This window comes from Pongo pygmaeus, chromosome 17, assembly GCF_028885625.2.
Source record: "Pongo pygmaeus isolate AG05252 chromosome 17, NHGRI_mPonPyg2-v2.0_pri, whole genome shotgun sequence".
Classification (NCBI taxonomy): Eukaryota; Metazoa; Chordata; class Mammalia; order Primates; family Hominidae; genus Pongo; species Pongo pygmaeus.
The window spans coordinates 66196946-66224508 of NC_072390.2; the positions used below are offsets into that span (position 1 = coordinate 66196946).

Consider the following 27563-nt stretch of genomic DNA (forward strand, 5'->3'; position numbering starts at 1 on the left):
TAGTTTCAGAAGGAATGGTACCAGCTCCTCCTTGTACCTCTGGTAGAATTCGGCTGTGAACCCATCTGGTCCTGGACTTTTTTTGGTTGGTAAGCTATTGATTATTGCCACAATTTCAGCTCCTGTTATTGGTCTATTCAGAGATTCAACTTCTTCCTGGTTTAGTCTTGGGAGGGTGTATGTGTTGAGGAATTTATCCATTTCTTCTAGATTTTCTAGTTTATTTGCATAGAGGTATTTGTAATATTCTCTGATGGTAGTTTGTATTTCTGTGGGATCAGTGGTGATATCCCCTTTATCATTTTTTATTGCATCTATTTGATTCTTCTCTCTTTTTTTCTTTATTAATCTTGCTAGCGGTCTATCAATTTTGTTGATCCTTTCAAAAAACCAGCTCCTGGATTCATTTATTTTTTGAAGGGTTTTTTGTGTCTCTATTTCCTTCAGTTCTGCTCTGATTTTAGTTATTTCTTGCCTTCTGCTAGCTTTTGAATGTGTTTGCTCTTGCTTTTCTAGTTCTTTTAATTGTGATGTTAGGGTGTCAATTTTGGATCTTTCCTGCTTTCTCTTGTGGGCATTTAGTGCTATAAATTTCCCTCTACACACTGCTTTGAATGCATCCTAGAGATTCTGGTATGTTGTGTCTTGGTTCTCGTTGGTTTCAAAGAACATCTTTATTTCTGCCTTCATTTCGTTATGTACCCAGTAGTCATTCAGGAGCGGGTTGTTCAGTTTCCACGTAGTTGAGCGGTTTTGAGTGAGATTCTTAATCCTGGGTTCTAGCTTGATTGCACTGTGATCTGAGAGATAGTTTGTTATAATTTCTGTTCTTTTACATTTATTAAGGAGAGCTTTACTTCCAAGCATATGGTCAATTTTGGAATAGGTATGGTGTGATGCTGAAAAAAATGTATATTCTGTTGATTTGGGGTGGAGAGTTCTGTAGATGTCTATTAGGTCTGCTTGGTGCAGAGCTGAGTTCAATTCCTGGGTATCCTTGTTGATTTTCTGTTTCGTTGATCTGTCTAATGTTGACAGTGGGGTGTTAAAGTCTCCCATTATTAATGTGTGGGAGTCTAAGTCTCTTTGTAGGTCACTCAGGACTTGCTTTATGAATCTGGGTGCTCCTGTATTGGGTACATATATATTTAGGATAGTTAGCTCTTCTTGTTGAATTAATCCCTTTACCATTATGTAATGGCCTTCTTTGTCTCTTTTGATCTTTGTTGGTTTAAAGTCTGTTTTATCAGAGACTAGGATTGCAACCCCTGCCTTTTTTTGTTTTCCATTTGCTTGGTAGATCTTCCTCCATCCTTTTATTTTGAGCCTATGTGTGTCTCTGCACGTGAGATGGGTTTCCTGAATACAGCACACTGATGGGTCTTGAGTCTTTATCCAATTTGCCAGTCTGTGTCTTTTAATTGGAGCATTTAGTCCATTTACATTTAAAGTTAATATTGTTATGTGTGAATCTGATCCTGTCATTATGATGTTAGCTGGTTATTTTGCTCGTTAGTTGATGCAGTCTCTTCCTAGTCTCGATGGTCTTTACATTTCGGTATGATTTTGCAGTGGCTGGTACTGGTTGTGCCTTTCCATGTTTAGCGCTTCCTTCAGGAGCTCTTTTAGGGCAGGCCTGGTGGTGACAAAATCTCTCAGCATTTGCTTGTCTGTAAAGGATTTTATTTCTCCTTCACTTATGAAGCTTAGTTTGGCAGGATATGAAATTCTGGGTTGAAAATTCTTTTCTTTAAGAATGTTGAATATTGGCCCCCACTCTCTTCTGGCTTGTAGGGTTTCTGCCGAGAGATCCGCTGTTAGTCTGATGGGCTTCCCTTTGATGGTAACCCGACCTTTCTCTCTGGCTGCCCTTAACATTTTTTCCTTCATTTCAACTTTGGTGAATCTGACAATTATGTGTCTTGGAGTTGCTCTTCTCGAGGAGTATCTTTGTGGCGTTCTCTGTATTTCCTGAATCTGAATGTTGTCCTGCCTTGCTAGATTGGGGAAGTTCTCCTGGATAATATCCTGCAGAGTGTTTTCCAACTTGTTTCCATTCTCCCCGTCACTTTCAGGTACACCAATCAGACGTAGATTTGGTCTTTTCACATAGTCCCACATTTCTTGGAGGCTTTGCTCATTTCTTTTTATTCTTTTTTCTCTAAACTTCCCTTCTCACTTCATTTCATTCATTTCATCTTCCAGGGCTGATACCCTTTCTTCCATTTGATCGCTTCGGCTCCTGAGGCTTCTGCATTCTTCACGTAGTTCTCGAGCCTTGGTTTTCAGCTCCATCAGCTCCTTTAAGCACTTCTCTGTATTAGTTATTCTAGTTATACATTCTTCTAAATTTTTTTCAAAGTTTTCAACTTCTTTGCCTTTGGTTTGAATATCCTCCCGTAGCTCGGAGTAATTTGATCGTCTGAAGCCTTCTTCTCTCAGCTCGTCAAAGTCATTCTCCGTCCAGCTTTGTTCCGTTGCTGGTGAGGAGCTGCGTTCCTTTGGAGGAGGAGAGGTACTCTGCTTTTTAGAGTTTCCAGTTTTTCTGCTCTGTTTTTTCCCCATCTTTGTGGTTTTATCTACTTTTGGTCTTTGATGATGGTGATGTACAGATGGGTTTTTGGTGTGGATGTCCTTTCTGTTAGTTTTCCTTCTAACAGACAGGACCCTCAGCTGCAGGTCTGTTGGAGTACCTGGCCGGCCGTGTGAGGTGTCAGTCTGCCCCTGCTGGGGGGTGCCTCCCAGTTAGGCTGCTCGGGGGTCAGGGGTCAGGGACCCACTTGAGGAGGCAGTCAGCCCATTCTCAGATCTCCAGTTGCATGCTGGGAGAACCACTGCTCTCCTCAAAGCTGTCAGACAGGGACATTTAAGTCTGCAGAAGTTACTGCTGTCTTTTTGTTTGTCTGTGCCCTGCCCCCAGAGGTGGAGCCTACAGAGGCAGGCAGGCCTCCTTGAGCTGTGGTGGGCTCCACCCAGTTCAAGCTTCCCAGCTGCTTTGTTTACCTAAGCGAGCCTGGGCAATGGCGGGAGCCCCTCCCCCAGCCTTGCTGCTGACTTGCTGTTTGATCTCAGACTGCTGTGCTAGCAATCAGCGAGACTCTGTGGGCGTAGGACCCTCTGAGCCAGGTGCGGGCTATACTCTCCTGGGGCACTGTTTCATAAGCCCGTCTGAAAAGCACAGTATTCGGGTGGGAGTGGCCCGATTTTCCAGGTGCCATCTGTCACCCCTGGAAAGGGAACTCCCTGACCCCTTGCGCTTCCTGAGTGAGGTAATGCCTCGCCCCTGCTTCTGCTGGCGCACGGTGCACACTGACCTGCGCCCACTGTCTGGCACTCCCTAGTGAGATGAACACGGTACCTCAGATGGAAATGCAGAAATCACCCATCTTCTGCGTCGCTCGCGCTGGGAGCTGTAGACCGGAGCTGTTCCTATTCGGCCATCTTGGCTCCTCCCCCCATATTTTTTTCTTGCACTCTCTGCCTCCTGACCAACCCTGGTGCTTCTCTGTGTGGCTCCCACGACAAGACACATCTCCCATCTCCTCTTCTGTGACTAACAGACGTCTGTGAGTAACAGACATATCTCTTCAATGGCAGCAGTCTCCTGATCTGTTGGCTTCACCATACCTGAATGATAACAAAAACTACATTTTAAAACAGGGAATAAATACATAATCATCTTGCTCTAGACTCTATAAAAAATATTGTAATTTTCCCACCACCAGAGAGAAAACTCTTGTTATTGGTTTAATTGTATTTGTGCATCTGCACTGCAGGAATGTAAGATCCTGTTGGGCTGGGATTGGGTATGGACTTGCACCGAGTCAACTACACATCTAGGGCTGAGCAGGAACAGATTTGTAAAAAACATTAAAAAAATTGATTTACCAAAAATTTTGCTTTTACACAAAACAAATTGTCTCAAAGAGGCATCTTGCAACTCTATCCTAAGTTTCATGTTTCTGTTAACTGAACTGATTAGCCCCAGTTTAACAATGGATGGGGTTCAAAACGCCCTGCTTCAATGGAGAATTCCTATTCCCTGCCAGGTCCCTTCCTTTCTCCCTAAGGACTCACTGTGTCCTGCTCTATCTGGGTGCTCTCTGCTCTCAGGACAGCACAGCCCTAACTCCTCTTAGAAGCCACCTTGACCTCTCCTGCCAGTAGGGATCTTCATCTTCTTTGAGCTCGAGCACTCTCTGACTTCTAGTACCCATCTTTCCATTTTATTTCCCACCAAGTATTGTTTGTTTTCTTTGTTGCAGTGTTTTGACAAGTGTTTATAGATTACCAAACTGCTCTCTTCCTCACCCTCCCCATGTTGGCCCCCGTCCTTGGCCAGGACAGCTCCATCCTACCCAGGGTCCAGGGCTTGAAATGCCGGAGTCCAACCGGCACAGATGGAAACAAACCGACTGCATAGCTAGCATCTTACAGGTTTCATTTCCAAAATCTCTCTTGTTGGAAAAGTGCTCCACAGTCTCCTCTGGTCACCAGTCATACTGATTTGTGTTTATCCTTTTTGATTTCCAGAAACTACTGGCATTAACAGAGGAGGTTCATGAGCATATTTGTCAGAAACAAGAGTCTCTCAAATCAAGATCTAGCTCTCTATAAGTAATATCATCCATCGCCTCCTGGTTGTTTCCCCTGAGGACTTCCCACAGGGGTGTTAAGCTCATCACCCCAGCAACCTGGAAACTTCAAACTGTGCTTTGGGCTTCACTACCTAAATGTTTTTTTTAAAATTATTATTTAATTTCTTTTTTAAGAGACAGGGTCTTGCTATGTTAGCCAGGTTTGTCTTGAACTCCTGACCTCAAGCAATCCTCTCTCCTCAGCCTCCCAAAGTGTTCGGGTTATAGGGGTGAGCCACCGTGCCTGGCTGTCTCCTATAGTTTATGGGAAAGGGTGACCAGATGTCAGCTCTGATGATGCGAAGTGGAAGATTCTCTCTCCAGAGCAGGCAGCCTACAGCCTGTACCAAAGCCTCTTCTTAGAGAAATTTCCATGATATTCCAAGGTTGTCACGATGGGTCCCTCTGTGTAGCTGCAGTCAAAAGGTGGCTTGTGGTACAAACCTAATCTCTCACTCTGCTTAAAACCCATAGCTCTTCTTTGCCAGATAAGTCAGTCCAGTTTGTTCTTAAATTTTTTAAAAAGACTAAACCTTTCATTTTCAGATCATTGTGGATGCAAATGCAGCTTTAAGAAATAATTCAGAGAGAGCTCCTGTACTCTTTACCAAGTCTCTCCATTGGTAACTGCTCCCATGGCAAAATTAGAGCCCAACAGCACAAATTTACCGTGACGTCCTACAGCAGGGTTGGGGCAGGGTGCACTAGCAGAAGAAGTGTGGGTGCTGCCTCCTTCCCGCCAGAAGGAGGTAGAATTTCAGGTCTCAACTCAGCCTCCATTGGCTCCTAAAACATGGGTGCTTCTTATAACTGCTGGGTGGGAGTGGAGCTCTGGCTCCCCATGTGGTCTCCACTGAGAAAGCTTGGGGGATTTGTTATTGCCCAATGGGAACAAGAGTCCCAGCTTCCCACTGGCCTCTCTGAAACCATCCTGAAGCTGAGTTTGGGGCATACTGTTACAGCCTGGTGAGGCAGAAGTCCAGGCACCTCACCCAGCCTTCACTGGCGTGGGTGGAGGTGGGCCATACTTTTTTCTCTTTGGTTGGAATAGAGCAGTTGTTGTTTAAACGTTTTTTGTCTTTCTAGGCTACCCATTTCCTGGTCCTTTGGCTAGAGAGAGCAGGCTTTTGTGGGGGCTGATTTTGTCTGCACCCCTTGGCATTTCTGTGTTGCTGGGTATATCAGCAAGTCTAGGATATACAAGACCAGAAGAAAATCTGGGGGACTCATCACCCAGTCATTGCTTGGCTGCTCTTTCCTGGTCTGCCTTTTACTCTGCACTTTTCAGATTCTTCTTATTTATAATACCCAGGACTTTTAGTTGACTTAGCTGGAAGAATAGGAAAAAATACATCTACTCTATGTTTTTGAAAGTAGAAGTTCCCAGGTGTCTTTTTCAGTTTTAAACATGAAACACCGCGATCTATTCCTTGCTGAGTTCTCCGACACTCTCGTCACATCTTGCTTCATGCCTGAGAGACCAAATATACAAACCGACAATGACCAGGCCACATGTAAAAATAGAACTTTGACCCACAGCCTGCAGCAATCTTCTCAGGAAACCAGCTTTTGATCTACAGTAAGCAACTCAGGAAGCCAGCCTGCTAGAAGTCAGACTTCCAGGAAGCCAGACTGCTGTCTTTAGTGATAATCCAGGAAACTAAACAATACCCTCTGTAACAGCCTCAAATGGCCAGGGCCCGATTAATAATGGACAGCTTTCCTAACTTTTGTCCTTGCTTTCAACTTAGCACCAACCAGAGAAGGCCAAATGATGCACTCACCCCTAACTAATCATGTAGGACACCCCGCTTCTGTTAGCCCCGTTACAGCTTCCCCATGCTGACAGCCTGCAATCAGAGCACACCTGAAGCCTTCCCTGTTTTCCACTACAAAACTTTCCTGCTTCTCTGCCTGCCTTTGAATCTTTGCCGAAATGTGAGTAGCTGTGCTGACTCCCTTGATAAGGCAATCTCAGAATAAACAGCCTTTATTATTATTTTTTTAATTAAAAAAATTGGACTTTGGGAGGTCGAGGTGGGTGGATCACAAGGTCAGGAGTTCGAGACCAGCCTGACCAACACGGTGAAACCCCATCTCTACTAAAAATACAAAAATTAGCCAGGCATGGTGGCGTGCACCTGTAATCCCAGCTACTCAGGAGGCTGAGGCAGTGGAATCACTTGAACCCGGGAGGCAGAGGTTGCAGTGAGCCGAGGTCATGCCACTGTACTCCAGCCTGGGTGACAGAGTGAGACTCCATCTCAAAATAAATAAATAAATAAATAAAATAAAAATAAATAAAAAATCAGTTTTTTTAGGTACATAGCAGATGCACATCTCATGTACCCACATTAGATGTGGGTACATGAGCTATTTTGATACAGGCATGCAATGTGTAATATTCACATTGGGGTAAATGGGGTATCTATCCCCTCAAGCATTTATCCTTTGTGTTACAAATAATCCAATTATATATTTTTAAGTTATTTTAAGATGTATAATTAAATTATTTTGGTTGTAGTCACCCTATTGCATGATCAAATACTAGATCTTATTCATTCTTTCTAACTATTTTTTGTACCTATTAACCATACCCACTTCCTTCCCCAGCCCCCCACTACCCTTCCCAACCTCTGGTAACCATCCTTCTACTCTCTATCTCCATAAGTACAATTGTTTTAATTTTTAGGTCCCATAAATAAGTCAGAACATGCAAAGTTTATCTTTCTGTGCCTGTTTTTTCACTTAACATAATGACCTCTGGTTCTATCCATGTTGTTGTAAATGACAGCTTCTCATTATTTCTTATGGCTGAATACTAGTCCATTGTGTATATGTACTACATTTCCTTTATCCATCGATCTGTTAATGGACACTTAGGTTGCTTCCAAATCCTGGTTATTGTGAATGGTGCTGCAACGAACACGGAAGGCCAGAAATCTCTTCAATATACTGATTTCCTTTCTTTTGGGTATACACCCAGTAGTGGGATGGCTGGAATACATGGTAGCTCTATTTTTAGTTTTTTGAGGAATCTCCAAATGGTTCTACATAGCAGTTGTATTAATTTACATTCCCACCAACAGTGTACGAGGATTCCCTTTTCTCCATATCCTCGCCAGCATTTGTTATTGCCTGTCTTTTGGATATAAGCCATTTAAACTGGGGTGAGATGATATCTTATTGTAGTTTTGATTTGCATTTCTCTGATGATTAATGATGTTGAGTATCTTTTCTTACACTTGCTTGCCATTTGTATGTCTTCTTTTGAGAAATGTCTAAAATAGCCTTTGCTTTCCTCATTTGGTTGGTCTTGGTTTATTTCCACACTCTTTCTAGGCTGCCCATTTCTTGGTCCTATGGCTAGAGAAAGCAGGCTTTTTTGTTGGCACCTGTTGGTATTTCTTGGTTGCTGTTTGCATCAGCTTCAAGTCTGGGATATATGAATCCAAAAATAAATAAATAAATAAATAAATAAAGGAAAAATCCAGTGAACTCATTACTATGACATTCCTCAGGTCCCAAGGGTCCTAAAGTCCCTTGCTGACCTGCCTTCTCTCCACTTTTTGGAACGTTGTTATCTATAATGTCCAGGGTTTTCAGTTTTACTTAGTGGAAGGAATAGGAAAAAGTACACTTACTTCATCTTTTTTGAAAGTGGATGTTCCCAGATGTCTTTTTCTTTTTTAAACATGAAATATCGTGCTCTGACCCTTGCGGACGCCCTAGCACTCTGCCATATCCTGCTCCATCCTGATGCTCAAAGGCCAGGGTCTCCTATGACACAGCCCTATCATCTCCGTTGCTGGCCCATACTGCATAAAAGCATACACTTATGTAGTGTTTATATGTATTAGGCTCGGTCCTGAGCACTTTATATATGGTAATTATACATGAAGTCTATTATTATAAAGAAACCAACACCAAAAATATTAACCAATTAACTTAAGGTCCCCTAGCTAGGAAGCTGCAAAGCCTGGATTTGGATCCAGGCAGCCTGGCACTGAGGCTACTAGCTCCGCTCTGCTGCCTCTCTGCCTCTTCCATGGCCTGCAGTCCTGGTTGTTTAACCTGCGTACTTATATGTGGGTCAGAATCCCCTTGGGGCTTGAAAACACGGATTGCTGGGGCCCACCCCCAGAAATTCTGATTCAGTTGGTCTGGGGTGGGGCTTGAGAATTTGTGTTTCTGACAAGTTCTCAGGTGATGCTAACATTACTCTCTAGGGACCACACTTTGCGAACCAATCAACCCTTTCCATGTTTTCCTTCACCCCAATTTCCTCTGCTAATTGCTATGCAGCCTTTTAGATTCAGCACAAGTATTACCTCACTTGATTTGACTACTGTCACTTCTGCCACCCTTAGATATTCCTCTTAAGCTTCCTTAGCGGCCTCTCAGCATCTTGGTCATTGTTAATTGCCAAGTTGTATGGAAATCATCTGTTCATATGTCTCATTTCCATCCCCTGATCCCTTGAGGGCAGAGAAGTCAGTGCAGACCCAAGTCTCAACTATTGTGATCTTTGCAGAATTACCTGGGTTGACTGTTAAAAATGAGATTCCTGGGCCTAGCTCCCTGAGTTTCTCAATTAGTAGATCTGGGATGGGGTCTAAGAATCTGCACTTTAAAGAAACAGCTTACATGATTCTGATGCAGTTGGTCCACTTTTAGAAATTGCCCTGGAACTTTGCATTGTGTTTGGTACTAAATAAGTGCTTGATAATTATTAACTGGATTTATTGAACTGAACTTTGAAACAAAATGGTAACCTCTTATCTTCTTTTCTATACTTTCTCTCTACCAGGCCCCAACCCCCATGATGGATGTTTTTTGTACCTGTCCCTCTAACACCTAATCCCTCTCTTCTCTTCTCAAAATCATTTATTTCTTTTTCTTCCAGTCAGAACTTTCATTCACATGTGTGATATTATAAGAAATACATACTTGTTCTTCATCGCTTGTTCCTGACACAGAGCTCCTAAAATCTTTGTTAATTTCTGGAATGATGGGGATAATAGAATTGTCTTACACCGAGCTCCTCAAACCCTTGGAATTCACTAGGTGATAGAAGCATCTTTTTTTTTGTTGTTGTTGTTTGTTTTTTTTTGTTTGTTTGTTTTTGAGACGGAGTCTCACTCTGTCACAAGGCTAGAGTGCAGTGGCGCGATCTCAGCTCACTGCGACTCTCACTCCCTGGTTCAAGCAATTCTCCAGCCTCAGCCTCCCGAGTGGCTAGGATTACAGGCACGCACCACCGCACCCAGCTAACTTTTGCATTTTTAGTAGAGACAGGGTTTCACCATGTTGGCCAGGATGGTCTTGATCTCCTGACCTCATGATCCGCCTGACTCGGCCTCCCAAAGTGCTCGGATTACAGGTGTGAGCCACTGTGCCTGGCCCAGGAGCATCTTTTGTTCTACTGAGATGACTCTTGGTGGCCTCCTGAATGTTTTCAGGATGGGGGCTGGTCACTAGAAAGACCAAGCCATAATTAGAAGCTTGGAGTTTTCAGCTCTCCCCTATCCTCTGGAAAGGAGAAGAGGGCTGGAAATTGAGTTAATAATTGACCATGCCTATGTGATGCAGGCTTCATAAAAATCCCTAAAGTATGGCTTTTGGAGAGCTGCTGGGTTGGTGAGTGCATCCATATCCAGGACGAGGGTGCATCCCAACTCCACAGGGAGAGAAGCTCCTGTGCCTAGGAGCCCTCCAGACCTCGGCCTATATACCTCTTCAGACCTGGCTGTTTATTCATATTATTTGTAATATCCCTTATAATAAATCAGTAGAAGTGTTTCCCTGAGTTCTGTGAGCTGTTCTAGCAAATTATTGAACCAATTTATAGCTGCTTGGTCAGAACTAGGGGTGGCCTTGACTTGCAATTGGCATTTCAAGTGGGATGCTGTTGTGTGGAGTGAGCCCTTAATCTGTGGGGTCTGTGCTAACATTGGGTACTTCGTGTCAAAATTAAATTAAATTACAGGACACCCAGTTGGTGTCTGGAGAGTTGAATTGGTTGGCGCTGGGAGGAAAACCCCACATATTTGGTGTCAGAAATGTTATGAATAGAGAAACTGTTTTGTTTTTAACATGCTAAAGCTAATTTCAGATAGCAATTGAATAAACTTGAAACATTGAATCAATTTTTGTTGGGGGCATCTTTTATAAATTGAGATATACTTTACAAAGAGTGCAGTCTTAGGTATTCAGCCTGATAAATTTTAGCTATGCATACACCTGTGTAACCACCACTGAGATCATGACATGGGGCATGTCCAGCACTCAGCAGGTTCTCTCATAACACCTTCCATATAAGACACCCTTCTTCAAGGTAGGCACTATTCTGACTTCCACCATCATAGATTAGTTTCACCTGTTCTTGAACGTTATATACATGAAATTATATAGAATATCCTCTTGTATCTTGATCTTTGTGCTCAACAGTACGTCTGTGAGATCTATTTATGTCTTTGTATACAGCAATAGATTTTTCTTTGTCATTACTCTGTTGTATTTCATTTTATGAATATAAAATGAATCAACTATTTTTATGTTGGATATCTTTTAACCTGTATTATATAATTTCTTATCAAACCGAGTGCATGGAGCATAATGTAACTCCTTTTGGTGAATCAGGGCCTTCATTGTAAGTATCAGCCATGTATTCTTCATTCGTTCATTCAACATTTATTGAACATCCAGTTTGTAACAGGCATTGCACCATCACTGGGTAATAAAATGAGGAGTGAATACTCATCGTTGGTGATCATTTTCATCAATAAATACTCACAGATCACCTAGTATGTGTTAGTAACAAACCCCCTTTGGGCCGTGTTTCCTTCAGTAGATGATTTTCTTGGAGAAAATAGAGGACATCAGGTGTGAACCAATGAACTCCCCTGCTGTGGCCTCTAAGATGATCTATATACAAAATGTCCTTCCTCTCCTGCCTCACAGAAGAAAAGGCTCATCTCCTGCAGTAGAGAAAGATAAGTTCTCTCCTTTATTTTAAAGCTGACCTCTCCATCTGGTGCAGATACCATCTTCTTTCCTCCACTCAAACCTTGAACTTGTGTGAGCCCCTTCCCCTTGATGCGAGAGTTCCCTATTCATCGAGTCCTTCTCTTAGTCTGTAGCCATAATTATGTTTCACCAAAGCAGAATGAAGCAAAACAAAAACGTTTTCCTCAAATTTAACACCATTTCTAAATATTGCCCTGTTTATTTTCCTTAAATGCCAAAATTCTTGAAAGTGGCATGTTTCCATTCCCTTTGAAAGGGGAATTTCTTGAAGGGAAATGTGTATATTTCCCATGGTACTTATCAATTTCCATTCTCTTAACCATTTGAAATCTGACTTTTGGCTTCAGTTTCTGCAGAAGCTGCCCTCACCGATGTTGTCTGTGACCTTCTCAGAGTTAAAGGCAAAGACCCTTTTAAGTCTTTATCCTGTGTGACTTCTCTTTATTACCCAACTCAGTAAAGGATCGTCTTCCTCTTAAACTTTTTTTCTTGGCTTTCCTATGTCACCGTTCTCTTCTGATTTTTCTTTTCTGATTGTGTCTTCTTGGTATTTTAATGTTTCTTCATTCTCCACCTCTTAAATACTTGTATCCAACCATGACACTTCTTTAAGATTTTTTTTTGTAGTAAAATATACTAATGAAACATAAACATAAAATTTATTATTTAACCATTTTGAATGTACCATTCAGTGGCATTAAGTAAATTCACATTGCTGTGCACCCATCACTACTACCTATATCAAAACTTTTTCATCATCCCAAACAGAGACTCTATACCTGTTAAACAATAGTTTCCCACCTCTCCATCCCCCAGTCCCTGGTAGCCACCATTCTACTTTCTGTCTCTATGATTTTGACTATTCTAGGTACCTTATGTAAGGGGAATGATACAATGTTGTCTTTTTTGTGTCTGACTTTTCTGTGTCTGATTTATTTATCTTAATACTGACTCTAATCGCTGACTTTCAGAGTGATCTTGGGCAAGTTGCCTGATCTTTCTTTGCTTCTTTTATTCATCCTGCAGGCAAGGATAATAACAATACTGGTATTTATCCATTTGCGTTTTTAAGATTTGTCTATGTTGTAGCATGCATCAAAATCTCATTTCTTTTTAAGGATTTTAAATAAGATTTAATTGTGTGTGTATACCACATTTTGTTTATTCATTCATTCATGGATGGACATTTGGGGTGTTTCCACATTTTGGCGATTGAAGCTTCTCTTCTTTGGTTTTAGGGTATCTAAGGAAGGTCAGTGTTGCCTCAGAGGAGCACACATAGACAAATTTTTTAGGGCCATATGAAGATGGGGGTGGTCACTGGTTTATCATTCTTTGGAGATCCTGTAGCTGGCGAGAAGTGTTAGCATCTGAGAAACAAAGCAGTAGGACCTAGAGCCGGGGAAGCCTGTGGAGAGATATTCTAATCTGTAGGGAACATGCTTCAAAATGGTGGACAGCAGGGGTGAAAATAGATATATTGGTGAGTCTAGAAAAGCTGATTGGAAAATAATTTCTTGAAAGCCAATTCCCTAATGAACATTTCCAGTCTGTTTATTACATGGTCTAGGGCTCCTTTGGGGGCTGGGTCTTTAGAGTGTTTGATCCAGGCTGGATACTGATGTTTGCTGCTACTGCCGTGGCTTCCAGCATTATCTATATACTGCCAATTCCCAAACCTATCTTATCAGTATTAACTTTCTCTTGAGCTCCAGAACCATAATTCCATCATTTTACGGGACACGTACACCTGCATGTCCACAGCTACTTCAAATTCAATATGCCTTAAATCGAAATTGTTATCTTCTCAGTCTTGATGGACATAATTACCATTTATTCAGTTATGAAGGCCAGAATTCCAAGAATCACCTTTGACTCCTTCCCTCCTCAGCCTCTGTCCCCTTGATTCTGCTTCTATTCTCCAGACAATTTCCCTTTTCTCTTTTTTTTTTTTTTTTTGAGATGGAGTCTTGCTCTGTCACCAGGCTGGAGTGCAGTGGCGTGATCTCGGCTCACTGCAACCTCAGCCACCTGGGTTCAAGTGATTCTCGTGCCTCAGCCTCCCGAGTAGCTGGGTCTACAGTCATGAGCCACCACACCAAGCTAATTTTTGTATTTTTGTAGAGACGGGGTTTCACCATGTTGGCCAGAATGGTCTTGATCTCCTGACCTCGTGATCTGCCTGCCTTGGCCTCTCAAAGTGCTGGGATTACAGGAGTGAGCCACCATGCCCGACCACCCCTTTTCTCTTAATCCATATTTCTATGCCTGAATTTTACCTCATATTCTGTCTCACAGACACATTCTTCTTTTATATTGCCATCAGGGTTCTTTTTTCAAAATAGCTTTGATTATGTCATTTACAACCCCTCCTCCTGTCTTTAAATGTTTTGAAGCCTCCCCATTGCCAATACATAAACTTTATGTTCCTTAGTATGGTTTATTAGGCCCTCCAGGATCTAACACTCAGCCACTGAACCAGCCTTGTCTTCTATTTTACATCTATACCATATGCTTTCCCCATGCAATCATTTTTCAGTTTGTTTAACATTGGACATTATTTGGTGCCTCAGTATCCTTGCATGCGTGATTCTTTCTAAAAGCAGAATGCTTACAAATTCAATTCAATTTTGAAGAAGCAGGACCCTTGCCATCCTCCTCTCATCTTTTTTAACTTGGAGGAGTGCAACTTGCGCAGGGTCTACAAGTGAAAGCCCTTAGGTCCCTTCGCGTTATGTTACACAGCTGAGGGTTCCAGCAAGTCCCTTAGGGCTACTGTCAGAGACGAGGTTTTAATGCCCTTGCTGTCACTCAGTGAGATCTTCCTTGGGTCATTGGTGGAAATGGCAAAGAAAACTGCAGTTGAATCCACCATCTTCTATTTCCTAACATTCTGGTTTTCCGCATATGAGCCTCATTCATCACATTGGGATGATACTATCTACTGTGCAGGAGTTTTGCAGCAATAATGAAAAGGTCAAAACCTTTAATAAGGCCGGGCACGGTGGCTCACGCCTGTAATCCCAGCACTTTGGGAGGCGGAGGCGGGCGGATCACGAGGTCAGGAGATCGAGACCATCCTGGCTAACACGGTGAAACCCCGTCTCTACTACCCTACTAAAAATACAAAAAATTAGCTGGGAGTGGTGCTGGACGCCTGCAGTCCCAGCTACTCCGGAGGCGGAGACAGGAGAATGGCGTGAATCCGGGAGGCGGAACTTGCAGTGACCCAAGATCGCGCCACTGCACTCCAGCCTGGGCGACAGAGCGAGACTCCATCTCAAAAACAAAACAAAACAAACAAACAAACAAAAAAACAAAGAAAAACCTTTAATAAGCTGTACATGTTATAGCCATTAGCTATTATTAATTTAAACTTCATTCTTTTCTTTTACTCTCTTTCCTTTTTATTTCTCTTACTTTCCTCAACTTCGCTTTTCTATATCTTTCCCTTTCTCTTCTACATTTTTCATACTTTTTTGTTTTTTTCTTTTTTCCCTCAAGACCTTAGCAATTAGCAATTTTAGCTCCACTCGGTGCCGCTTAGGTTCTGATCCCTGAATTTACGTAAAGTGCCACCGACTCCCGCCATGACCTTAACAATGCTTACATTTCCCCCATTTGTTAAAACTTCTCTTCCGGGCATTAATGACCATTCCTGACCTGGGGAGAGTTCTCTAACTTACACCCTGTCTCTGTTGTTGGACTTTTTAAAGAGCCTTTCTGTGTAACATTGTCAACTGATTAACCTTTAGGCCTGAAAAAAATGAGAATATGAAAGCAGTAATATTTTCCGCTGTTTTCCAGTGAAGGGTGCATCAGTCATAGAAATGTCTTTGACTCCTGTTTGATTACTGCACCAACAATTGAGTATAACTTTCTGAGTTAGAGGGAGATAATGGTTTCTTGGGGTAATAAAACTGTCAGAAGGAGGGAGACTTTCATCTAACTCGATAAAAAATGTGAAGGCATTGGGTGGCGGCACAAGGACATTGAGGAGATGGCAACATCTGGAGAATCTAGAGGCCTCAACAGCCTGGTAATTTATGGCCCTCAGAGAAATGTACTAAGCCAGGAGCCTGGAAACCTGGGTTCCATTCTCATCCCTATCACTGACTTCCAGAGTGACCTTGGGCAAGTTGCCCGACTTTCTTTCCTTCTTTTATTCATCCTATAGGCAAGGATAATAACAATACTGGTATTTATCCATTTGTTACCCAAAGAGAATTTTTATTTCTCTCTCTGTCTTTTTGGATAGATAAATGAGGCACCCTTTTTGGAGCTGTTGCATAAATTCAAGGTTTTATTTTTGTCACATATATATTTTGTTTACAGGGAGCTTTAATTTATTTCATTAGAAATTTATTTAGATCTGAGATGCAAGGAAGTTTAGTGTAAAGGCCATGCCAATTTTAAAGAGAAATAAGGTGCAGCTCAGAGCAATTGATATTTGCAGGATCAAAACTTTAAAATCCTATGAATTAGACTAGTTTTCTCCTATTTAATCACAGACTCACAGGACAAAAGGGAAACTTTGCAAATAAAATTGGAGAACCTTGAAATCATAACTATCTGTAGTTAATTACTAGCAAGTGAGTCATATTTATCATGGAATAGTGGCGAAGTGTCTATAGTTCACTTGGACATCACACAGCAAAGAGAGGTGGGGACAGGATTAGGGCTCAACTCAGTTCCCTCCTTCTACATGCAAACTTGCCAAGTCACAATGACGTTACTTACCTCAGTACTCTATTTACAATTACAGTAATTTTTTGAAATTATTTTCTTTCATTATAATTTGACTTTTAAGAGGAGTGATTTCTATAGTTGCACATTCATTCATTTATTTCATTCCACAAATATTAAGTGCCTATGAGTTATCAGTCAATATGACGGCTTGGGAGATACAGTGATGGGCACATCTATGAGGCTTCTGCTTTCATGGACTTTGGAATTTGGATGGGAGACAGAGGTCAAAATATTGCCATGCAAATGTCTGATTGCCATGGTACAAAGTACTAAGAAGAGAAAGCATCAGGAACTATGCTAATAAAAGTGATAAGTATCCTGTAAATGATTTCATCGGATGTCATTACAGCTCCCAACTCATTTCTTTCATCTTCCTTGACCCTATTCCATCTGCCCCACCAACATCCCTCACTTGTAGTGGTGTGTATTTTTTTTAATTTTTTTAAAATTAAAAAATTTTTGTTTTGCTTTTTTTAATTTTTAATTGTGGTAAAATATACATAAAATCTACCATCATAATCACTTTTTACAGTTCAGTAGTGTTAAGTATAGTCACATTGTTGAAACAGATCTCCAGAACTTTTTCATTTTGCAAAGCTGAAACTCTGTATTCATTAAACAACTCTCCATTTCCCCCTTTCCTCGTTCACTGGCACCCATCATTCTTTCTATCTCTGTGAACTTGACCACTTTAGGTATCTCTCATAAGTGGAATTCTACAATATTTGTCTTTTTGTGACTGGCTTATTTCACTTAGCATAATGTCTTCAAAGTTCATCCATGTTGTAGCATGTGTCAGAATTTTCTTTCTCTCTCTCTCTTTTTTTGCAGGTTTGTTACATAGGTATACATGTGCCATGGTGGTTTGCTGCACCCATCAACCCATCATCTACATCAGGTATCTCTCCTAATGCTATCCCTCCCCTTGCCCCCCACCCCCAGACAGGCCCTGGTGTGTGATGTTCCCCTCCCTGTGTTCATGTGTTCTCATTGTTCAACTCCCACTTATAAGTGAGAACATGCAGTATTTGGTTTTCTGTTTCTGTGTTAGTTTGCTGAGAATAATGGTTTCCAGCTTCATCCATGTCCCTGCAAAGGACATGAACTCATCCTTTTTTATGGCTGCATAGTATTCCATGGTGTATATGTGCTACATTTTCTTAATCCAGTCTATCATTGATGGGCATTTGGGATGGTTCCAAGTCTTTGCTATTGTACATAGTGCTGCAATAAACATAAGTGTGCATGTACCTTTATAGTAGAATGATTTATAATCATTTGGGTATATACCCAGTAATGAAATTGCTGGGTCAAATGGTATTTCTAGTTCTAGATCCTTGACAAATCACCACACTGTCTTCCACAATGGTTGAAGTAATTTACACTCCCACCAACAGTGTAAAAGCATTCCTATTTCTTCACATCCTCTGTAGTATCTGTTGTTTACTGACTTTTTAATAATCGTCATTCTAACTGGTGTGAGATGGTAGCTCATTGTGGTTTTGATTTGCATTTCTCTAATGACCAGTGATGATGAGCTTTTTTCCATATGTTTGTTGGCCACATAATTGTCTTCTTCTGGGAAGTGTCTGTTCATATACTTCGCCCACTTTCACAACAAAAAGTGTAAAAAGAGCAAAGAAAAGTCATTATATAATGATGAAGGGGTCAATCCAGCAACAGGCTATCACAATTGTAAATATATATGCACCCAACTCTGGAGCACCCAAACATATAAAACAAATACTATTAGAGCTAAAGAGAGACATAGATCTCTATACAGTAATAATTGGAGACTTCGAGACCCCACTTTCAGCATTAGACAGATCTCACAGGCATAAAATCAACAACGAAACATTGGACTTAACCTGTACTGTAGACCAAATTGACCTAATACACGTTTTCAGATCATTTCATCCGAAGGCTACAGAATGTACATTTTTCTCTTCGGCACATGATGGTTCTTAAGGATAGACCATATGTTAAGTCACAAAACGAGTGTTAAAACATTAAAAAAATTGAAATAATATCAAACATCTTCTCTGACCATAATGGAATAAAACTAGAAATCAATAACAAGAGGAATTTTGGAAACTATACAAACACATGGAAATTAAACAATATGTTCCTGAATGACCACTGGGTCAATGAAGAAATTAAGAAGGAAACTAAAAATTTTCTGGAAACAAATGATAATGGAAACACAATATACCAAAACCTATGTGATACAGCAAAAGCAGTACTAAGAGGGAAATTTATAGCGATATGCTTCCACATAAAAAAAGTAGAAAAACTTCAAATAACCTAATGGTTCATCTTAAAGAACTAGAAATGCAAGAGCAAGCCAAACCTAAAATTAGCAGAAGAAAAGAAATAATAAAGACCAGAGCAGAAATAAATGAATTTGAAATGAAGAAAACAATACAAAAGTTCAATGAAACAAAAAGTTGGTTTTTTGAAAAGATAAAATTGACAAACCTTTTACCAGGCTAATGAAGAAAAAGAGAAAGAAGCCCCAAATGAATAGAATCAGAGATTTATTTTAAAGGAGACATTAAAGCTGATACCACAGAAACTAAAAGGAACATTAGTGACTACTATGAGCAACTATATGGCAATAACTTGGAAAATCTAGAGGAAATGGATAAATTCATAGACACATGCAACCTACCAAGATTGAATCATGAAGAAATCCAAAACCTGAACAGACTAAAAACAACTAATGAGGTCAAAGCTGCAATAAAAAGTCCCCTGGAAAAGAAAAGCCTGGGACATAATGGCTTCACTGCTGAATTCTACCAAACATTTAAAGAAGAACAAATACCAATCCTACTCAAATCAAATTGTTCCAAAAAATAGAGGAGGAGGGAATACTTCCAAACTAATTCTACAAGGCCAGTTTTACCCAGGTACCAAAACCTGACAAAGACATGTCAATAAAAGAAAACTAAAGACCAATATCTCTGCTAAATATTGATGCAAAAATCCTCAATGAAATACTAGCAAAAGGAATTCAACAATACATTAAAAAGATCATTCATCATGAGCAAGTAGGATTTATCCCAGGGATACAAAGATGGTTCAACGTATGCAAATCAATCAGTGTGATACATTATATCACAGAATGAAGGACAAAACCATGTGATCACTTCAATTGATGCTGAAAAAGCGTTTGATAACATTTAACATCCTTTCATAATAAAAACCCTCAAAAAACTGGAAATAGAAGGAACATACCTCAGCATTATAAAAACCATATAGGACAGAACCACAGCTAGCATTATACTGAATGGGGAAAAACTGAAAGCCTTTTCTGTAAGATCTGGAACATGACAAACATGCCTGCTTTCACCACTGTGATTCCACATAGTACTGGAACTCCTAGCTAGAGCAATAAGACAAGAGAAAGACATAAAGGGCATCCTCACTGGAAAGGAAGAAGTAAAATTATTTTTCTTGTTGATGATCTTCTATTTGGATGAACCTAAAGATTGCACCAAAAAACTATTAGAACTGATAAACAAATTTACTCAAGTTGCAGGATATAAGATCAACATAAAAAATCAGTAGCATTTCTAAATGCTAACAGTGAACAATCTGAAAAAGAAACTAAATTTAATCCCATTTACAATAGCTACAAATAAAATTAAATACCTAGGAATAAACTTAACTAAAAAAGTGAAAGATCTCTACAATGAAAACTACAAAACTCTGATGGAAGAAATTGAAAAGGACACAGAAAAAAGACAGATATTCCATGTTCATGGATTTGAAGAATAAATATTCTTATAATGTCCATATTACTTAAAGCAATCTACAGATTCAATGCAATCTCTATCAAAATACTAACCACGTTCTTCACAGAAATAGAAAAAAAATCCTAAAATGTATATGGAACAAAATAAGTCTTAAAACATTCAAAAAATTGAAATAATATCAAGCATCTTCTCTGACCACAATGGGATAAAACTAGAAATCACTAACAAGAGAAATTTTGGAAACTATATAAACACATGGAAATTAAACAATATGCTTCTGAATGGAGCTATCCTGAGCAAAAAGCCAAAGCTATCCTGTACAAAAAGAATAAAACTGGAGGAATCACGTTACATGACTTCAAATTATACTACAGAGCAACAGTAACTAACACAGCATAGTTACTGGCATAAAAACAGATGAAGAGACCAATGGAACAGAATAGAGAACCTAGAAACAGATCCATACATCTACAGTTAACTCATTTTTAACAAAGGTGCCAAGAACATACATTGGGAAAAAGACAGTCTCTTCAATAAATGATACTGAGAAAACAAGGTATCCATGCGTAGAAGAATAAAACTTGACCCCTATCTCTCACCATATACCAAATACAAATCAAAATAAATTAAAGACTTAAATTGAAGACTTCAAAAGTATGAAATACAAGAAAACATTGGAGAAACTCTCTAGGACATTGATCTGAGCAAAAATTTCTTGAGTAATACTTCACAAGCACAGGCAACCAAAGCAAAAATGGACAAGTGGGACCACATCAAGTTAAAAACTTTCAGAGAGTGAAGGAAACAATCAACAAAGTGAAGAGACAACCCACAGAGTGGGAGAAAATACTTGCAAACTACCGATCTGATGAGAGATTAAAAATTAGAATATATAAGGAGCTCAATCAATCCTATAGGAAAAAAATCTAATAATCTGATCAAAAAATGGGCAAAAGATTTGAATAGACATTTCTCAAAAGAAGACATACAAATGGCAAACAGGCTTATGAAAAGGTGCTCAATATCATTGAGTGTTAGAGAAATGCAAATCAAAACTACAATGAGATATCATCTCACCCTAGTTAAAATGGTTTATATCCAAAAGACAGGCAATATCAAATGCCGGCGAGGATGTGGAGAAAAGGGAAACCTTGTACACTGTTGGTGGGAATGTAAAGTAGTACAACCACTGTGGAGAATAGTTTGAAGGTTTCTCAAATAACTAAAAATAGAGCTACCATATGATCTAGCAATCCCACTCCCAGGTACATACCCAAAAGAAAGGAAATCAGTATATCGAAGACATATCTGCACTCCCATGTTTGTTGCAGCACTGTTCATAATAGCCAAGATTTGGAAGTAACCTAAACGTCCATCAACAGATGAATCAATAAAGAAAGTGAGGTACTTATACCCAATGGAGTACTATTGAGCCATAAAATAGCATGAGATCTTGTAATTTGCAATAACATGGATAGAGCTGGAGTTCATTATGTCAAGTAAACTAAGCCAGACACAGAAAGACAAACATCTCATGTTATCACTTATTTGTGGGAGTTAAAAATCAAAGCAATTGAATTTAGGGACATAGGGAGTAGAAGGATAGTTACCAGAGGCTGGGAAGGGTAATAGGGGGTGGAGGGAAGATGGGGATGGCTAATGGGGGGGAAAAAAAAAGGAAGAATGAATAATACCTAGTATTTGATAGCAAAACAGGGTGAACATAGTCATAATAACTTAATTGTACATTTAAAAAGAACTAAGGCCGGGCATGGTGGCTCACGCTTATAATCCCAGCACTTTGGGAGGCCGTGGCAGGTGGATGATGAGGTCAGGAGATCGAGACCATCCTGGCCAATGTGGTGAAACCCCGTCTCTACTAGAAATACAAAAATTAGCTGGGCGTGGTGGCGTGTGCCTGTAACCCTAGCTACTCAGGAGGCTGAGGCAGGAGAATTGCTTGAACTCGGGAGGAGGAAGTTGTGGTCAGCCAAGATCGCACCACTGTACTCCAGCCTAGCAACAGAGTGAGACTCCATCTAAAAAAAAAAAAAAGAACTAAAAGAATATAATTGGATTGTTTGTAACCGAAAGGATAAATACTTGTAGGGATGGATACCCCCTTTACCCTGATGTCATTATTATGCATAGCATGCCTGTATCAAAACATATCATGTACCCCATAAATGTATACGCCTACTATGTACTCACAAAAATTAAAAATAAACTAAAAAAATAAATTCATTGAATCATAGATCTCTAATTATGGTAGATAAATGAACATAAGATCATCAGTGACAACTTGAATATCAAGGGAAATAAAGTTCATTGTTTAAAACAGAATGTAGAAACCATAAATGACAAAAAAGAAGCAGTGCCATCAATCTCAAAAGACCTTGGAATGCCCATGATTCCCTCCACCCTCCAGTTTCCGCAAGCTTCATTTGCGTTCCAACCTGCCTTTAATTAGTTTTTCTTTTCCTGAAACTTCAGAATTCAAGATAATGAGAAAAGCTATTTCTTATTCAACTGTTTTTCTGTGCTGTTTCATTACTAGTTCCGAAACATGCTGTTTTCTACTATTTTTCATTAGAAAGGCACAGAATTTCAATTATGTTAAGATCCTTTCCAACCCTGGAATTCAATAATTTGATATTGTAGAACAAATAGAACTTTTGATGGCTAACTTAAGAACTTTACCAGAGTTGATAAATTGTTTTTTTCTCTATAGGGAAATCTTCCTTGAGGGCTGTATTCTAACCAACAGGTATAGAAATAAATATTTAGAATGTAATTCTTCTGCAAGTAGGACCATCCAGATTATAAACTCTTTTTTGGTACTGGACTGTTTTACATACAATCACCTCTTCCAAAATGCCTACTACAGTGTCTTACACAGAAGAGGTGTTGCATGGATATTAAACTATTGAAGAGGGAGATTCCTCATCCTCTATGGGCTATTCAGTGAAGTGGCTCACAACGTCTTTTGCCTTCCATAGTGCAGCTGAAATCAATTTCTACTTGCTTTGTTCTTTTTTTTATTATTCTTTTTTTTATTGTTATTATACTTTAAGTTTTAGGGTACATGTGCACAATGTGCAGGTTAGTTACGTATGTATGCATGTGCCATGCTGGTGTGCTGCACCCATTAACTCGCCATTTAGCATTAGGTATATCTCCTAGTGCTATCCCTTCCCCCTTACGGCAGATCATTATCCTTAGTTTAAATGTAATTTTTTTTTTTTTTGAGATGGAGTCTCTCTCTGTCACTCAGGCTGGAGTGCAGTGGCGTGCAAGTCAGCTCACTGCAAGCTCTGCCTCCTGGGTTCACGCCATTCTCCTGCCTCACCCTCCCGAGTAGCTGGGACTACAGGCACCCGCCACCACGCCCGGCTAATTTTTTGTATTTTTAGTAGAGACGGGGTTTCACTGTGTTAGCCAGGATGGTCTCGATCTCCTGACCTCGTGATCCGCCCATCTCGGCTTCCCAAAGTGCTGGGATTACAGGAGTGAGCCACCACGCCCAGCCAAATGTAATTTTTTTTTAAGTGTGAAATGCCAACCATACAGAAAGGTCTAGAGAGTAATATAGCATGTACCCACATTTTGGACTTAACAAATAACATTTTATAATATTAGCTTTAGATAGCTTTTTCCTTAAGAAAAAAAAAAGGTACATTTACAACTTCTCTATGCTGACTCCAATCCTTGTCCCTTCTCCCTCTTTCCCTCACCAGAGATAACCAGCACCCTGAAGTTTGTTTTATTCCTGTCCATAATTTTATATTTTACTATATATGTATGTATCCATAAACAATAGTTGTAGTTTTATGGATTAAAAGATATATTAATACTAAAATACTACATCTGTTATGGACTAAATTGCATCCCCTCCTCCGGAATTCACATGTTGAAACTCTAATCCTCAATTTGACTATATTTGGAGATAAGGCCTTTAAGAGGGGGTTTTTAAGGTAAAATGAGGTCATAGGGTGAGCCCTGATCCAATACTATTGATGTCCTTATGAGAAGAGAAGATGAGGGCACCCAGAGTGACATCATGGAAGCATGCACATAGAGAAAAAGCCATGCGAGGAGGTGGCCATCTGCAAGCCAAGGAGAGAGGCCTCAGGAGAACTCAAGCCTGTTGACATCTCAATCTTGGATACCCAACCTCTAGAACCATGAGAAAATAAATTTCTGTCATTCAAGCCACTGGGCCTGTGGAGTTTTGCTATGGCGGCCCTAGCAAACTAATATACCAGTTAAATTCAAATTTCAGATAAGGAACAAGTTATTTGTTGTTTATCTGAAACGTAAATTTAATTGGTATCCTATATTTTGTCTGGCAACCCCAGCACTACTGAGTGTTAATACCCTGCACTTCCAGACAGTACCCGTGGGAACACTGACTGGGTCTTAGCGTAGCACTTTGCACATAAGAGAATTGCAGATCTGAAAGTTGGAAGGGATCTTAAAGGTCATCTAGAAGAATAGTTCTCGATGTCTTTCCACTTTCATGTTCTTGAGGCTTACAACACACTTCCACTCACAATAATGGCTAATAATGATAATTAATGGTTTCTCAACTGGACATATGTAAGTATGAAATGAGAATCTGGGGGTGGTGGCGGCAGCAGTGGTGTGTGTGTGAGAGAGAGACAGAGAGGGAGACAGAGAGACAGAAGGAGATAAGGGCAGAGGCACATATATTTTGAAGATTTCTCCAGATAATTCTGATAGCTCTTCCCATGGTGTGTATAGCAATCCCTGATCATTTTGAGGCTCATGAAAGACTACCCTAAGGAAGTGCTGTTTGAGCTAAAATTTGGGCCTTGATTAAAAATTAACTACATGAAGAGAAATAGGGTTGAGGACATCATTTCAGGAAATGAGAACAGCTTTTCCAAAGGCCCTTAAGTGGGAGGAAGCACAGTGTGTGTGTGAAAACTGAAAGACGATGAGAGGAGAGGGATGGAGTATGTGGCTTCACAGACTGGTGAAGTCTTTATTCTGTAAGGCTTAGTACATGATGTTAAGAATTTTGGACTTTATCCTAACCGCAGTGGGATGATCTGAATTGGAAGAGAGACATGAATTGGTTCTTCTTTTTGTAAGAATGAGATTTGGCTCTAGTGGAAAGAGCCGTATTTGAGGAGATATTATATAAGCAGTGAATGTTCAGCTGGAACATGATGTTGGATTGGATTAAGAAGTGGCCATGGAGATTCAGAGAGGTAGGTGGACTCAAAAGATCCTTAATAGTAAAATCTATGGGACTTAATGTTTTGGAAGTGAAAGAGGGGTATAAATAAAGGACACGTCTTAGGTCTCTGACTTACATGGTTGGATGGTTAGCGGTGCCAATCATTGAGATAGAGCGCCTCGGAGCAGGATGGCCGCAGGATTAGATTAGGTACAATTATTATGAAGCAGTTGTAAGACATCTGAATTGAGACGTTAGGCCATTGAATGTCTGTGTACAACCTTTAGAAGAGTGATTTGGGTTGGAGTTGGAGCTTGGTGATCCAAGCTTCGGGTATGAATGAGAATACCTAAACACAGAGAGTATGGTAAAGAGAGGCCAGACACCAGGAATTCTGAATAGTGATGAATTAATCTGATAAACTAATGTTTGAGTAAATCCTTTGAGAGGAGAGACTGTCCTTCTCTCTCCCAGGTAACATATTTCTTTTCTCTGGAGAAGTTTCTTTTCTCTAGAGAAATGCTTTAACCCAAAGCAATGATGTTGATGGAAGTCATTTAAGTAGCAGGGTTTAGGGAGGGTGTATTTGAGCAGGCAGGGTCTGATGGTGATTCAGAAGCCACTATGGGCTGGAAGCTGCCTTCTGCATTCTACAACTATAAGATCTATTCTGTCACTTCACATATAATGTGGCCTAGATAGAGAGTAAGCAGAGAGACACTTAAGACATTTAAATTCATGAATTTGAGATGAGCTAAGCAGAGCATAGCTCTCTTTGTTCTCATTTTATTTATTTTTTTGAGAAAGATGCAAGTAAGAGAAAAATAAGCAGATACTGAAGAATGTTTTTGGCAAAGAAACTTTCAGAGGGCCTCCTGGCATCAATGTAGACTGAGCACTGTCTTCTATACCTTCTCCATCTTCTGCATCCCCAACTGTGAGCCCTGAGGATACTCATGACACTGCCATTTATTGAGGGTCTTGTGTGTCAGGCCTGTGTAACCTTTATGGAACATGTATGATATAGATGTTATTACCCCCGTGTCACAAATACAAAAGGAAGGCTCAGAGAGGTTAAGTAGTTTGGGTAAAATCACTTAGCTAGTAAGTGACAGACTGGGGATTTGAATGTCTGTCTCCCAAACAGTGCCATCTCCTATTCACTATATTACCTCTCTTTAGTGCTCAGAACGAAGAAGGCCCTAAAATCTAAGAGATTGAATCCTAAAACAAAGGTTACATTCTGTCATCTAAAGTCCTCTTTGGGATGTAGAAAAATGGACTCATGTTTTGAAAACTTTGTGGGACAGAAAGGGTTGTTAGGAACTGGCCTTTCTTTAACTAGAAAATTCAATTATCTAGAACACTCCATTCCCCATGTGCTCCCATTAATTGCTGTTTTATGGTGACACAGAGAAAAAGTGGGGATTGCTCTGGGAAAAGGATGAGCAATGCAAAGTCTGCAGATCCCAGGGTTTTGAGGATAAATTATCTAGTTAAGATTAAGGCTCTCTGTGCTTGAAGTTGTTATCGACTTTGACGCCCCACATGAGTTCTTTATATCAGAGTAATGGTGTTGGGAATGATCACTGTGCCTCCTGTGATGTGGAAGATTTTCTTGGTCATATTGGGCCAGTCAATTTTCTCATTTATTTCCTTGATACCCTTTTGGGTCTTAAGTTAGATGGTTATTTGTCTTACATTACATTTAGACTGGAGAAATCTTTGTGTAATTATGACCTCATTGTCTGGATAGCCTTCTACTTAAAAAGGAAAAAAAGAGGTTAAAAAAAGCCCAAACACTTCTGAGCCAACTCTTCAACTGCACATGTGTTTTGTACTTTAAAAAATTATTTTCAAATAGGGCTTATCATGGGAAAAACAGCAGGAATGAATACTCTGCAAGGACATGCCCAGCTGAGAAGCCCCAGGTCTTGGGTGTCACCAAATCTGGAGATGCTCTAAGATGTAAGCTGTCTAGCAGAGGGAAAAAAAGATGCCTGTTGTTCTGCCAGGTCATATCTTCAGGCTCAAGGCGGAAAGAGTCTAAATAATAAGAACACCTATAGCAACAATAGCCAATATTCTTTGCCCACGTGCTGTGCAGCAGGCTCTAGACTAAGCACATTTACATTTGCCCTTTTCCTTTCATCTTCACAATAACCCTCTTGGATGTTGTACTAT

The 27563-nt window shown here is 40.1% G+C and overlaps 1 long non-coding RNA gene across 1 annotated transcript in view; it reads left to right on the forward strand.

The window, feature by feature from the left end:
- LOC129018949 (uncharacterized) overlaps positions 1-27563 on the forward strand; it is a 64390-nt gene that overhangs the window by 14191 nt on the left and 22636 nt on the right. Inside the window, exon 2 of the long non-coding RNA XR_008495462.2 lies at positions 17247-17313. This is a non-coding gene — a long non-coding RNA (uncharacterized LOC129018949). The remainder of the gene's footprint in view (positions 1-17246; positions 17314-27563) is intronic.